This window comes from Varanus komodoensis, unplaced genomic scaffold, assembly GCF_004798865.1.
Source record: "Varanus komodoensis strain SLA01 unplaced genomic scaffold, ASM479886v1 scaffold2, whole genome shotgun sequence".
NCBI lineage: Eukaryota > Metazoa > Chordata > Lepidosauria > Squamata > Varanidae > Varanus > Varanus komodoensis.
The window spans coordinates 26,338,976-26,353,035 of record NW_025335568.1 but is presented as its reverse complement, the minus strand read 5'-3'; positions in this window follow the sequence as shown (position 1 = coordinate 26,353,035).

The following is a 14,060-nucleotide window of genomic DNA, read 5'->3' as shown; positions in this document are numbered from 1 at the left end:
AGAATAAAAGCTGCCATTTTAAGGACTCCCCTGACAAAGGAGTCACCAGTCTTCCTGCTGACCATCAGGGTGTTCACCAGTATTGTGTAATTCTGGAGTTTCCAACATGCCCCCCAAAACTTCCCTTGGGGTCCACCAATTTTCCTTCCCTTTCTGATTTCTATTCTATTTTTTTAACAGAATCATAATCACTGAGAATTTAGCTTGCTGTAAAATGCAACTACATTTCCAAGAATGCCTCCAACCTCCATGGGTATCACAGGTTTTCTTGGGAAATGAAGGTGTCCCAGACACAATGAAGGAAGGAAGGAAGGAAGGGAGGAAGGAAGGAAGGGAGGAAGGAAGGAAGGAAATCTGGAGTGGATTTGGGGAATAAGGTATATTCTGAGGGGTCAGAAAAAAGTTGTTTCTACTTTTGTTATTTGTGTATTTTGCATTTGTGAGTGGATCTGTTAGCCAGTTTGTCTCTTTGTTCTGTTGTGTTCTTTGTGTGTGAGGGAAGGCATGTTTGTGCATTCTAAGCATCATTAATTTGACTTCTGTGCAATTGGCATTTTGTTGTGTTTCATAGTGAAAAAATGGGACTGGTATTTCTTGGGCATATTATTTCTCCTTGACGCAGTTTGTCTTTTGTGAAATGAATGGGGCACATCAAACTGGCTGCCATTTTATGAGAGTGTCCACAGCACTTTTCACATTCTAAATGTGTCCCATAACGTCCCAAAAGCCAGAGATAATTGATACAGAGGACACACTGGGATATTTCCATGGTGAGGCACCTGAATTCATCCAGTTTGTGACTAGCACACCATCTGTTCCTTGCTAAGTGAAGTGCTTGCCTAATTTGGAATTGTAGTTCTGAAAAATGGTCAATCTAGATTTAGTGAGTTCAACTATATATTTGCTATTGACATACTATCATAGCTCAGTAACATTTATTATTTTGATTGGTACAGGGAAAATATTTACCCCTTCTTACATATACAGAATGTAATCTAATCTGATCATAATCATCACAATTTATTTGTGATTATTGTGGCATCCAGTAGTCACATAATTGTTCAAAAGCCAGATTTTGCATGTCTTGGAGGCATAAAGCTGTATCCCCATGAAAACATGCTGGTTTTCTTCTCTTTCATAAGCATTTCTTATTCTTTATTCCAATACTGTTGTTTTCCTTTTTATTTTTTGACAAGGGTACAGTTTGTTTCACTTTCTGGAACTTTTAATAGGAACATAGGCAAGCAACTGTGGGTTTTTCTACTCCAAGAATTCTGACTTTGACTATTTAGAAAAAAATGGCCTACATAATTTTAAAAACTCATTCGTATTCAAAACAGAAGTCAAATAAACCAAGAATTAACAAACTATATTTCTTCCCTGTTCTGTACTTGTTTAACCCTCATGAAACCAGATCCTTACATTTCCTTATTCTCAGCATTTCATCTTATATCCTGCTAGAGACAATATGACACTCTAAGAACAACCTCAAGAAATGCAGTGCTAATGGAGCAGATACTTCATGACAACCAGTGAATAAAATGCAAATATCAGGTAATTATCAGCTGTCATCTCTATGAGAAAATTGCTAACGACTACTAGAGGAGACAAATGTGATGGTTCTTAAAGTAATTTGCAACCATCAAGAGTTTTATAGGCTTAACTCTTTAATAAACCATGGCCATGATCCATGATTTCTGCCTGCCTGTGCAAGCTGTTCCAGATTTAAATATTCTTTTTCCTTCCTTCCCACAGCAAATATTGAAAGGTCTTTTTATACTTAGAGAAATCAATGACCACATGCGTTCATAGTCTGGATTATTTCTCATTAAAGCTGTTCAGCATGGAGACAACTGTGTGACTTTGGGCTACTCACAGAGTTTCAGCACAGCCCACTTCACAGGTTTGTTGTTGTGGGGGTAAGATTGAGAGCAGAAGAAGGAGAATGATGTAAGTTCTTTAAAATAAAAAGGTGGCATATAAATATAATAAATAAATTGTGAGTATCGCATTTCCAAGCTTTTACTTGACCTTAGAAGCAAACAGAATTCATTTCTTCTCTGCAAGGACTTGTGTACCTTATTAAGATCCATATTTGATTGATTGTTTAAATGTGATTTCAATATAAAACCCAATAGTTTATCATATTTCACTTTGATAGGGAATTAACAATACTGAGAATACTGTGTACAGTTCTGGCTACTTTTCTTTAAAATGTTATTTTTTTAAAAAAATAGGTTTTATTCTTAATATACCTAACAAAAGAAACTAAGAAGCATCAATCCTCGAAAACATCAGACCTACTGGGTCAGCCCCCCACATTTTTTCCTTTTATGTTAAACTATAAACATGTTTAAGTCTATGCATAGTCCCGTTTCTCTAGCCAATAATAAAAAGAATCCCAGGTTTGATAGAAGTCTGTATCTTCTTTCTCCCTCAGAGACAAAGTCAATCTGTCCATTTCTGCACAGTCCAAGATCTTGTTCGGAATCAGTTCGTCAGTAGGTGGTTCTTCACTCTTCCAGTGTTGGGCAAATGCAATCCTCACAGTATTTTCTTTAAAATGTTATTATGGAGTTGGAAAAAGGACCAAAGATGTTTCAACTCTATCGTTGGAGGGGCTGGAGCAACTCTGCTATGAAGGTATGTTATACCATCTCAGATGGTTCAGCTTGGAGAAAAGGCAAGTAAGAAGAGGCATGATTTTAACTGTGGGGAGTTATGCATGGTGTCAATAACATGGGGAGGGACAGCTTTTCATTCTCTCTCATAAAACTAACACTCATTTATAAATCAGTGAGGTTAACCTGAATGGTGGGAGATTCAGATAAGATAAAAGGAAGGACTTATTCAAACATATATTATTAAATTGTGGAACTCAATCCTGCAAGGTATAGCAATAGCCAGTAATATGGAGGGCTTAAAAGAAGATTGGATAAATTCCTCAAGGATAAGAGTATCAGTAACTAATTGCCCTGATGCTGATATGCTAGCATCAATATCAGAAGCAGAAGCAGTATGTCTGTGTACACTCGTTGCAAAGCAGTTGGGGCAGGAAGATGCTGTTGCACCAAACCTGCTTATGGGTTTCCCATGGGCAGCTCATGTTCCCTGTGTAAACAGACCTTTGTTTTGGTTGTTTGCTAGTTCGGCTTCTTAAGTTCCATGGTACTCTGCACTTTTACAGTAATTCTGTGATACTCTATACTTACTTGGTGAAATTCAAAACTTGGATCTATTGAATCATTGCAAGAGTGCTTTCTTAGATTCCCTGTTTTCTTGATCATACATGCATGTGACCTAGAGAACTGAAGGAAGGTTGTCTGCCTTTTTCCAGCTTCTCTTCACATGAATGTATATCAGTTCATTCAACTTTTATCTGTTAAAATCAGAAATCATTGGCATCTCTTTATACTGAGAGAACATAAGGTAACACAGAGATCTAACCGCACACATAAGTCACATACATTCTGCCATCACATGGAGTAGTGGTTCTCCTTTACTTGCACAGGTAAGACAAGTATCTGGAATACTACACCACAGTTGAAGAACGATGCAGACAAACTGGAAAGGGTTCAGAGTAGGGCAACAAGGATGCTCCAGGATTGGAAACAAAGCCCTATGAGAAGAGACTGAAAGAACTGGACATGTGTAGCCTCAGAAAGAGAAGGCTGAGGGGATATGATAGCAAGTACTGTGCAAGTACTTGGAATGCTGTCACACAGAGGAAGGTCAGGATCTCTTCTCAATCATCCCAGAGTGCAGGATAGGTAGGCAGATTCCAGCTAGATATCAGGAAACAAATTCCTGGATATTAGAGCAGTACAACAATAGAACCATTCACCTAGGGAGGGTCTCCCACACTAAAGGAATTCAAGAAGCAATTGGACAGCCATCTAGAGTCCTACACGGGGCAGAGGGTTGTATTGGTTGTCACTTGGCTCCTTCCAGCTCCACTCTATGAGTCCATTCTATGAGTCTATGCTTTGTTGCAACACCGTTTCCCTTGGAAGAAGACTGCCATTTGTGGCCAGATCAAGTATATTTTATCTGGCAATGCAGAGGTATGTATAACTCCTTCATTTGCAAAACCTAGTAATATAATGTACAAATCAGTCCATAATAGCTGGAAGCAGGGGATTTGGGTGAATAGCAAAATTCATGGCCATATGAATAACACATCATCTGATTAGATCCATGTTTGCTCAGAATATCTGCTCCTACAAATATTAGCTTACAGTATGTGCTCAGTAGGGCTTAATTCCAGATGAGTGTACAATAGTTACACAGAAGTACTCAGTGAAAGATGATATTTTTTACCTCATTGGAGTGTTTGTGTGGATAAATCTACAGGTCCAAATCTTAAGCACCTTCCTCCCAACTACTGTGAACTGGAAGAACTCTATCCCAGTTAATGAATTATCTGATCCCAGATAATAATACATTAATTGTCCATAATTAAGTCAAGTAATGATAAATACAATAAAAATAAAAAAGAGAACCAGCACTCTCCAGGAAATCCATAATACTCTTCAGTAAGTCTGACATGAATTTTCCATGAGCAGTTCTGTTTTGCTTTATGTTGGTTGTCATTCCTGGTTCCTTATACTTTCAGTCAAGTACTGCAACTGACTAATACTTAAGAATGTTATTAAGAAAACAGCCTGCTTAATCATGCATTGAATTTTCAGGGTGAAATATTTTGTTTTGGGTACTTCCCTACCAGAGGCACATGAATAACCTTAGTCACACTGATCTTGCACTTGTTTACTTAGTCAGAAATTTGCACATGAATTATCTCAAATGCTACTTACAGAGTGCTAAAGCATAGCCATTTCTGCTGTATATACTTAACTGCACAGGAATATGAAGGAAATGAGTGCTTCTCATTTTATTCAGTGCCTCACAGATGGAAACAATGAGAAGCCTATTGATTTTCTCGAGTGTCACACTATGTTTAATTAGCTGCCAAGATCCGAAATGGAAGCCATCTATTGGCACCAAACAGACTCAACTACGGTCCTCCCAGTTCCTCCAGATTTCCTTCTTTTTCATTTTTTTCTTTTCTTTTTTTTACAGTGAGCATATTGCAGATAGAGTTGATGTGTTGATTTGTATGTCTGTATTACTGTTTGAGCAGATTATTCCTATTTCAGCAGTAACAACAATTAATCAAAGGTATGACAGACTCAGTGTGTGAAAAGTAACACAAGTTATTTTCAGGCAGATGGTTCCAAACTGTAACCAAGCTTAATAAGAGACTTTGTCCAGCAAGCTTCATACTTAGCAGATGTTTCTTAAAATCATGAAGAAACAACTAGAATTGACTGGTAGAATGATTAGGGAGTTATGTCTATGCTTCTCAGGTGGAAATTACAGTCAGATAGGACACCTATCAAGTCAAGAAAAATACAATCCTTAGACAGTGGCCAATTTAGACTGTAATTTCCATTTGATGAGAAGAAAACACTGTCATGTTACCAGCCTGCAATGGTATTTGTCTGCTATTCTTCATATGAGCCAACAAGGGGATTTACATTAATCTGCAATGTAAATTACCCAGATTTAATCTGTAATCTAGGTAAATACTGTGTGATGATTTACCAATGGAAATATAGATTGGATTCTCTTGGTCTATGTTTGAAATGGTTTCCCCTGTGCAATCAGTCTATCTTCTAATAAACTTTATTTTATTTATTTATTATTTCAATTTATATCCTGCCTTTTTCCTACAAAGGGCTCAAGGCAGCTTACGTCTCCTCCTCCATCTTATCCCCACAACAACAACCCTGTGAGATAGGTTGGGCTGAGAGTTTGTGACTGGCCCAAAGTCACCCAGTTGGCTCCATGGCTGAGCGGGGACTAGAACCCAGATCATCTGAGTCCCAGTCCCATGCTCTTAACCACTACGCCACACTGGCTCTCAAACTTTGTCAGGCTGGAAGGTATGCTGTTCAGACCTGGCTTCTAATTTGCGAATGTGTCATACAGTGTTTGGACTCAGCGCTTCATCTTCACCTTCCCATCCATTTGATCTCTGCATGCTCCATGCAGTCCTTCCCACAGGTTCATTAGGATCAACTTCATAGAGATCACTTCCACTGTTACTCTTTCCCTTTTCAATGAGTTTTTCTTCTGTTAATCTGCTGCGTCTATTTTCAGCTTATTCATAGAATTGAGATCTGAGCACCACACAAAGAACATTTCCTTACCTGATTTTCTGCTACATAACTTCTAGTTGGCACTGTAGCATAATGGAATAGCATAATTACAGAAGTGAAAAAAGTCTTCCATTTCACACTGGTCTTAAAAAAATCATTGAAAGTGCTGTTATTCTCATTTGGGTTTGTTTTTTAATTTCTGTGCATTTGAAGTATTTCTGTGCTTGCTTAGTTCACTACATTCTTCATTGAACACCTTTTCCCCCCCTCTAGAATCACACCCAAAATGGAAACTGATGTGAAGATACATAGATACTGTGGTACAATGTCAGCCATTTCACTATATGCAACGCTCAGACTTAGTCTGCCTTCCCATAATTTATTTCTCAAGGGGCAGAAACTTTAGGAAAACAGAGAGAGTGGAGTTTGTTTCCTCACTTTCCTCCCTTTCATCATCTCGGCTCAATACTAGTAGCACAGCAAAGCCCAATAGCCCTTGAGAAATTACATTTCCAGTACGCTCTATTGCAACCTGACATATATGCTAAAAAGGGTTGGAAAATGGGTGGGAAAGTAGAACATTATCCCACCCGTGCCACCTTGCCGATCCTGCCACTGCTAAGAAGAAAAATAAGAGTGGGCTAGGAGTAGGCAGAGAAAGCTTTTCGGAACCACTGGGGTTAGTTGGCATTTCTGAGCCAGTGGATTTTATTATAAACTGTATGCACCATGTAGTCTTACAAGCCATGTTCAAAGCCCTGAATGTAAGCAGAAGCACATGCCTACCAAAATGTTCAAGAATGGTTAGACTGTGCTCATGTTCAATTTGCATTATTTTCCCTATGTGCCTTTGTGCAAATTTTCTCTGCAGACTGAATCAGTCCCACTTTAGTCCTTGCAGGCAAATTGTGCAAATTAGGAAGTTTGCACAAAGTTAATGCTGAATTGTTTTTCAATTTGTAGATTTTTTTTTTATTTGCACAGAGAAAACTGATCACAAATGCAAACAAAATTAAATATGCAATGAGTGCTAGGAGAAAATTCAGATATTCCTAGCAATCTCTAATAATACATACTTGTCCATCCCTAAAGATGACTGGAAATATTGTCATGTCTTTTCCAGGTCTTTGTCAGTCCATGGGATGAGCTTACCTAGAGTCAAATGTATCCATAGGCTTTTGTAAACTACCCAGAGCCTATGGGAATGGCATAGCTTATAAAAAGTAAGAGAAATAAATAAAAAATAGAATATGTGTAGAGAAGGGATAAGAATTGGACAAGACAGTCTTTCAAGCAGAGGTTCTCTTCAGGCAGAGGATGGACCTCTGTAAAAGTAGATACATGGCCTCTCTACCTTATACACATGCCCAGTACATTTTTATTCAGCCTGGCAATAATAACTGAATATGGCTAGAATTTGCAAGGGTTCACTGTCACCCCATATTGTGTGGACATGTTGGGGTATGGACTTCCCTATGCATTTCTCTCTATCATGACTGAAGTGTTGTATGGATGTTATACACTTTCCTCGCAGGATGCAAGCATTCTGTTTTTCTGTTTGTGTGTGAGCATGAAAACAGCATAGTGAAGCCATCCTCAAGAGCAGCATTTAGAGGAACACTTTCTTTTCTTTCTCCAAAGTTGCCTGCTTTGTTTCTTTTTCATCTCTTATTTTAAGGTTAGTGCTCTCTGCTGGCTTTCTAGTACACAAAGAAAATTGTTCTTTTCACCTGTTTTCTTCCCCCACTCCCCAGTGATCTGCTTTATTTTCTGAACTCAAGTGCAGCAAAGTACTGATTATATATACAGGATAAAACCCTAGTCATTATTTTAGGCATTCTGATGCTAATTTAATGCAGCATAATTCAAATTGCATCAAATTAGTGTCAAACTGTTAAGCGCTATTTGGGGCAGTTGTCTGACAAGTTTGACAATGCTTACTCATCAGTGGCTTACCAGCTTTGCTTCTTTCATATTTTCAATGAAATTAGCATTAATTCACTTTGTTGTGGCCTTTTTTCTCCTAGAAAACTAAGGCAGCAATATTACACACCTGCTGTTTTCTGTCATTTATTGATAATGGTTTACCTTGATTGTCAAATTCCAACTCCGACTTGAGCCGAATTTTTAGATTTTGAGAAAAGTCTTAATTAACAAGTTTTAGCAATGACATCCTGACAGCTCCTGTCCTTGGCTAACATTCCAAATAGCCCTTTTTATATTCAGAACAGTAAGTAACTGTCAGTTAATTGAGAGTGAATGAGCACAAAAGAGGGAATTGGCTTTGCCTTGACAAACGGAATACAGAATGGTAGCACAGGATGTGTAGTTATAAATTTATCCAAATAATTTAGAAAACAGAAGCTCTGGTATGTGGAAATTCTGAACAGGGTTTATAGCATAGCACATTGACCATATTTAGACGACCTGACAACATTCAGTTCAGACAGGCCTAAATATGAATTTGGTACTAGCCATGAAGGAAAAAAAGAGCAGGCAGGAGAGAATTGTTTGGAACAAACTGCTGAGGAGAAGAAAGATATTAGTGGGGGCTCTTTAAGCAGTCAATATTCATGGCCAAATAATGGGGGGATTCTAGAGGTTAGAGACTGAAGTCTGGTTTATATCTCTATTTTGAGAAGTATAAGATCAGAATTTGACTGAGATCATAACTAAGTCATATGTAACTATGGAGAGAACACAACTGTTAGATGTGTCCACATTCCCAATCATGGTACGATAAGTGTCTTGAGGTAAAACTTCTTGGGATTGAATTCTACACATGTTTAGGCAAAGGACCTAAAAACTCGTAGTCCACTCCAGCCAGCAATGCATAGGATTACAGATTAGGGTTATGAAGTGGTATGCTAGAACTTGTGTAACTGCTTGCACAATAGGAAAAAACAGATCTCTGCTAGCATGTTAATGTTATATTGAATTTAAGCCATGAGATTCAAAACATCCTGGCAGATCCCAGGTTTTCTCTGGAAACATAAAGGCGTCTCTACAGTAGAGGACAAAATGAGAAGGGGACAGCAGAGGATGAGTGGCTAGATGGAGTCACTGGGATGATGGGTGTGCGCTTGGGTGGACTCTGAGGGATGATGAATGACAGGAGAGTCTGGAGGAATGTTGTCCATGGGGTCGTGATGTGTGTGCCTAAACAAAACATGACTTTGTGACTAAACAAAACAAAAAACTGTAGAGGACAGAACATGAATTTGTGAGTGTGTCTTATGAGCTTTGAGGAATTCACAGGTTCTGAATGACCCAACAAAGAGGAGGATTTCCTTGAACATTTACTAGATTGCATTATTTCCCTTGGAGCAAAGCTCCAATGTGGTAAGGACACAATCCCATGCATATTTATATAGGAGAAAGTCCTATATCTCCAAGTATTCCATGGCCAGCAGGCTGGTTGCAGTATGCTGGGAACTGTAGAGGTTTTTTCCCCTGTCTAAACATTCATATGATTGACCCCTAAATGACATAAAAGTAAATAAATAAAATAATTTAAAAAACCTTCTCCATCACTGGGTAAGAAATGTGAGAAGGGAAATAACCCACCTCTTTTTCCAATGTTTCAGTTGTCCAGTTCAATGGGAAAAGAGTGTTTTAACTCTGTGTTGCCAGATCAGAGACCTTTTGTCCTAAGATGTGGGGCACACTTTGGGAACAAAAGCTTGGCAGTGCTTTGGCTCTTTGCTCTTAAGTGAATTGGAGAAACCAGTTTAGCTCTTCAGAATTCAATCAAGTAGAACCAGATGGTTCTCACTTTTGATACAAAGTGGTTCTCCACTGATACTAGTTTGCAGTGGGGGAGGGGAGAGATCGGCAGGTTGTTGTTTTAATTGTGGAAATAGGATTAAATAGCATCCTATTTCCTAAGCTCAGTCTTGCACAAAGCCCTCCACCTTTCCAAGTTCTTGTGGGCAAGAGCCAGGCAGGGCAGGAGGAAGATGGATGTGTCAGGCTCTCTTTGTCTAAACAAATAATCCGCTAGGCAGGTGTCTCCAGAGTCTAGCATGCTTGCCCATGGGTGGGGACAATAATGGAGCAGGTCCAGGTCATTACTCAGCCATCCCCATGCATTGTCCTGCTGTGTGTTCTCCTTTGATGATTTCTCTCCCACGGCTACCACTATGGAGGTGCCTTCTGTGGAAAGCGGCAAAGGATGGAGAGTGAAGATAAAAGATCCATGATCAGATTTTCTCCGTGGTCTGTGTGGTCTTATGGAACCACGGATGCCACTGGGATTCCATACCTTTGAATGCAGTTGCATCAGTCTGAGAAGCCTGCTTTCACCTGTGCTAGTGCAATGTGCAGAATGGTAAGTCAAGTTTCTATTTCTGTAGCACGTGAGGGTTTAAAATAAATGACCAAATCTTATTATGGTTTAGATGACTCATTCTTACAGGAAGGCTTATTTTACCATTATAACACCAATTCATGTAATTGCACTCAAGAATAAATAAAAACAAATCTCCTGTATGTATGCAAATATTTTTTAATATATGCAACTCTCACAGGCCCTCTTCTATGGATCATTTGGATTACCGTAACATTTTATTAAATATATAAGATTTGTTTTTCACATTACTTTTATGGTGCTATCCTAGAGAAAATAAAGATCATCCCATTCCATAGTTAGTAGATTATAATGGTAGTCTTCACAGAATAAATGCTAACAAACACAACTGCAGTAGAGATCTTTTCTTGGGAAGAGTTCTGAGAATGTATTGCTTTATTTTCATTCAATGCACCTAGAAATAGAAATATGTCTCCAAATATTTCCCCTCCATTGTCTCTCATCCCACCCTCATGGTCCCCAAATAACACTTGCTATTGTCTATGTAGATAAAAATCACCTCTGGAAAGGATAAGAGAACTAGATATGCTTCAAGTCTACAGAAATTATCTGCATTCAGTTCAGTGTTTGAGTTTGGATGCTCCTCTTCTTGTTTGTGCTTGATTCTTTTTCTTTTCTTTTGAATGGGGAAAATACACATTTTGAGCAGAAAAAGTGCATGTTTCTCCCATTGACTAAAGCATGAAAATGAGCAATTTTAAAACCTACATTCTTAAAAAATACCTTGAACATGCCCAAATTTTGTACTGTGCTTTTTGTTTATATAAATACAAGTTTAAGAATTTGTAAACATTCTTAGAAAACATGGACTTCCATTCATGTTCAAGGTTGCAAACGTGGCATTTTTAAGTGATTTCCAGAGTGGAAAACAAAAATCTTCATGAAAAAGACAGATGTTGTGCTACAAACCCTCCCAGGAGTTGGACACACCTCTGAGAAACGGTTGAGAATTTCTTCTGCTAGATAAATTCAGGAAATGGTTCTGTCCACAGTAGTTGTCTGCCCACATATAGTGAGGAGAATTTCAAAAGGCCATTTTTCACAGCAACACACAAAAATCTGTTGGAGACATTTATTCAAGGAGACTTTGTAGAAGCCCGGTTTCTTATAGAAATAAACGCAGATCCCCATGTCTCTATGCACCTGATTGATATGCCTCTCACTCCAGAAAGGTTCTACTTCAGTCTTGCCATTTCCCAGAAAATAGAAGTTAAAGGCTACAAAGAAAATTACAAAGGAAATGGGATATTTCAGAAATGTGGCTATAATACTGAGCCTTCTGTTCCTATTAAGCCTACTGCCCTTACTTTCATCTGAATTGTTGTGGCTGTGCTCGTAGGAAAGGCATTGTAGCTGAAAATATCTTCCTTTTGTTTTTGCTGAAGCCCATCGATGTTTACAGTGCATCTGTTATGCAATGTTCTCATCTAATTAGCACTCTATGGCCTGCTGTGTTGATTTTTCTTTATTAGGTAAAAAAAAACAAATAAAAATCACATATTCACCATTTCCAAACCTCTTTGTGTTGCAGTGTGTGGCTTTTGGTAATTGGTCACTATCGTGATGTTAGAATTCATGACTGATCACAGTTCCAAGTGCATTCTTGGTTTTCAGCTGATAATATCACCATGTTTAATTATTATTATCTCTATCAGGATTTGATTTTCACAAGCCAGCTTGTACTGGGCAAAGAAAGACTCCAAACTGCACAGCAGATGTGAAACATTAAGATGTACAATATATTCATCTTTTGTTACCCTTCTCCCAGAACTATGTAGAACTGTGATTAAAGAAACATAATAATGTCTAATAATGAAACTTCTGCTCCAAGCCAGCACTTCTTAACCAATTGATTCACTTGCACACAGAGAACTTTGCCTGGGGAAAGCCATGAACCTGTGAAATCCACAAGGATGTTTGAAGATTTTGTTCAGCTCACCTTTTCTAAGTGAACCAACCTAATTCATGTTTGCTATACTAATATTCTGATGGGAATGAAGTTATCTTTCAGTTATTGCACTTTACCACATTTTGCCATGCAGTCACATTTTGGAATGTTTTGACTAGAAAAACTACCAATATACAGAGACATGTCTACCTAACAGGTGCCTAGAACAACATATGGCCCGGGAGGCCCCTTCTGACTCACTCTGTTTCTATATTTCTATATTATTTAAAATGAATAGAAAAATGTGTGCTGACGTTTTATGGAGGCAAAATACATGCAGCTCATATTTCATGAATGTTCACAGAGAGATGTTCATACAAAGCAAAGCAAAAGAAAAGTTCTATTCAACTACCTATCTGTCTGTCCAGAATGATATGAAAATGCAACAGAACAGTCATATTAATGAGCTCACATGAAAATGACACAAACCAGAAATATTCTGATCCCTCAGTGCACATGGATCTCCACACATCTACTCGTATTCCCATTCATTTCAGGAGCAGCTTCGCCTGAATGTGTGTTTGTATGCCGTGCATCTCTTGTTCTGAGCCCATATTTTCAGCACTATTCTCAATTAACAAACTATTTAGCAACATTAATTACAATGGAATTTGTTTTCAATCTTACCTCTGACAGACTGAAGAGTCCAGCTTCATGGGGCTTCTTGAAGTCAATTCCAGGCATGTGGGAAGCATATTTTTAATAAGAGGTATACTGTTGCACACATCATTCTCATAATATCATGAGCCTCCATTGTAAGATAGGAAGCATCCTTATACTAGCTGCATGGCCACGGTGGAGGAAAATAAGTAATTATGGCTTATTTATCCCACCGCACATGCTGTTGATGTTCTGGGGAGGTTATCAGAATTACACTCAGCAGTATGATTTCTGTGTGGTGTGAACCTAGCCAGCTTGGCTTGCTGATGTGGTTAATAAGCCATCCCACAACCCTGGTTAACCAGCTGCCCTGGCTAAGTTCACAAGGCATGGAAGTCAAGCTGCCAATAAGAATTATTATGGAGAGCCAGTGTGGTGTAGTGGTTAAGAGCATGCGACTGGGACGCATACAATCTGGGTTCTAGTCCCCACTCAGCCATGGAGCCAATTTGAGCAACTTTGGGCCAGTCACAGACTCTCAGCCCAACCTACCTCACAGGGTTGTTGTTGTGGGGATAAGATGGAGGAGGAGATGTAAGCTGCCTTGAGCCCTTTGTAGGAAAAGGGCAGGATATAAATCAATCAATCAATAAATAAAATAAATTATGCTCATCCTGCACAACAAGTGCCCACATGTGCATGCTGGTTAATAAGCCATGGTGGTTTACTAACTGCCATATGTTCATTTTATTTATTTATTTCATTTATTAAAACATTTTTATGCCGCCCCATTCGCCGAAGCCTCGGGGCGGCTCACATCACTAGTTAAAATAATTATAATATAAATTAAAAATATAAATATTAAATTAAAAATACAACAATACAGTATAAAATAAGCCACCCTGGCCAGATAAAACCAATAATGTTAACAGTTAAAATTCCACTTGAATAAAAAGGTGTCCGCCTGGTGCCGAAAAACAAA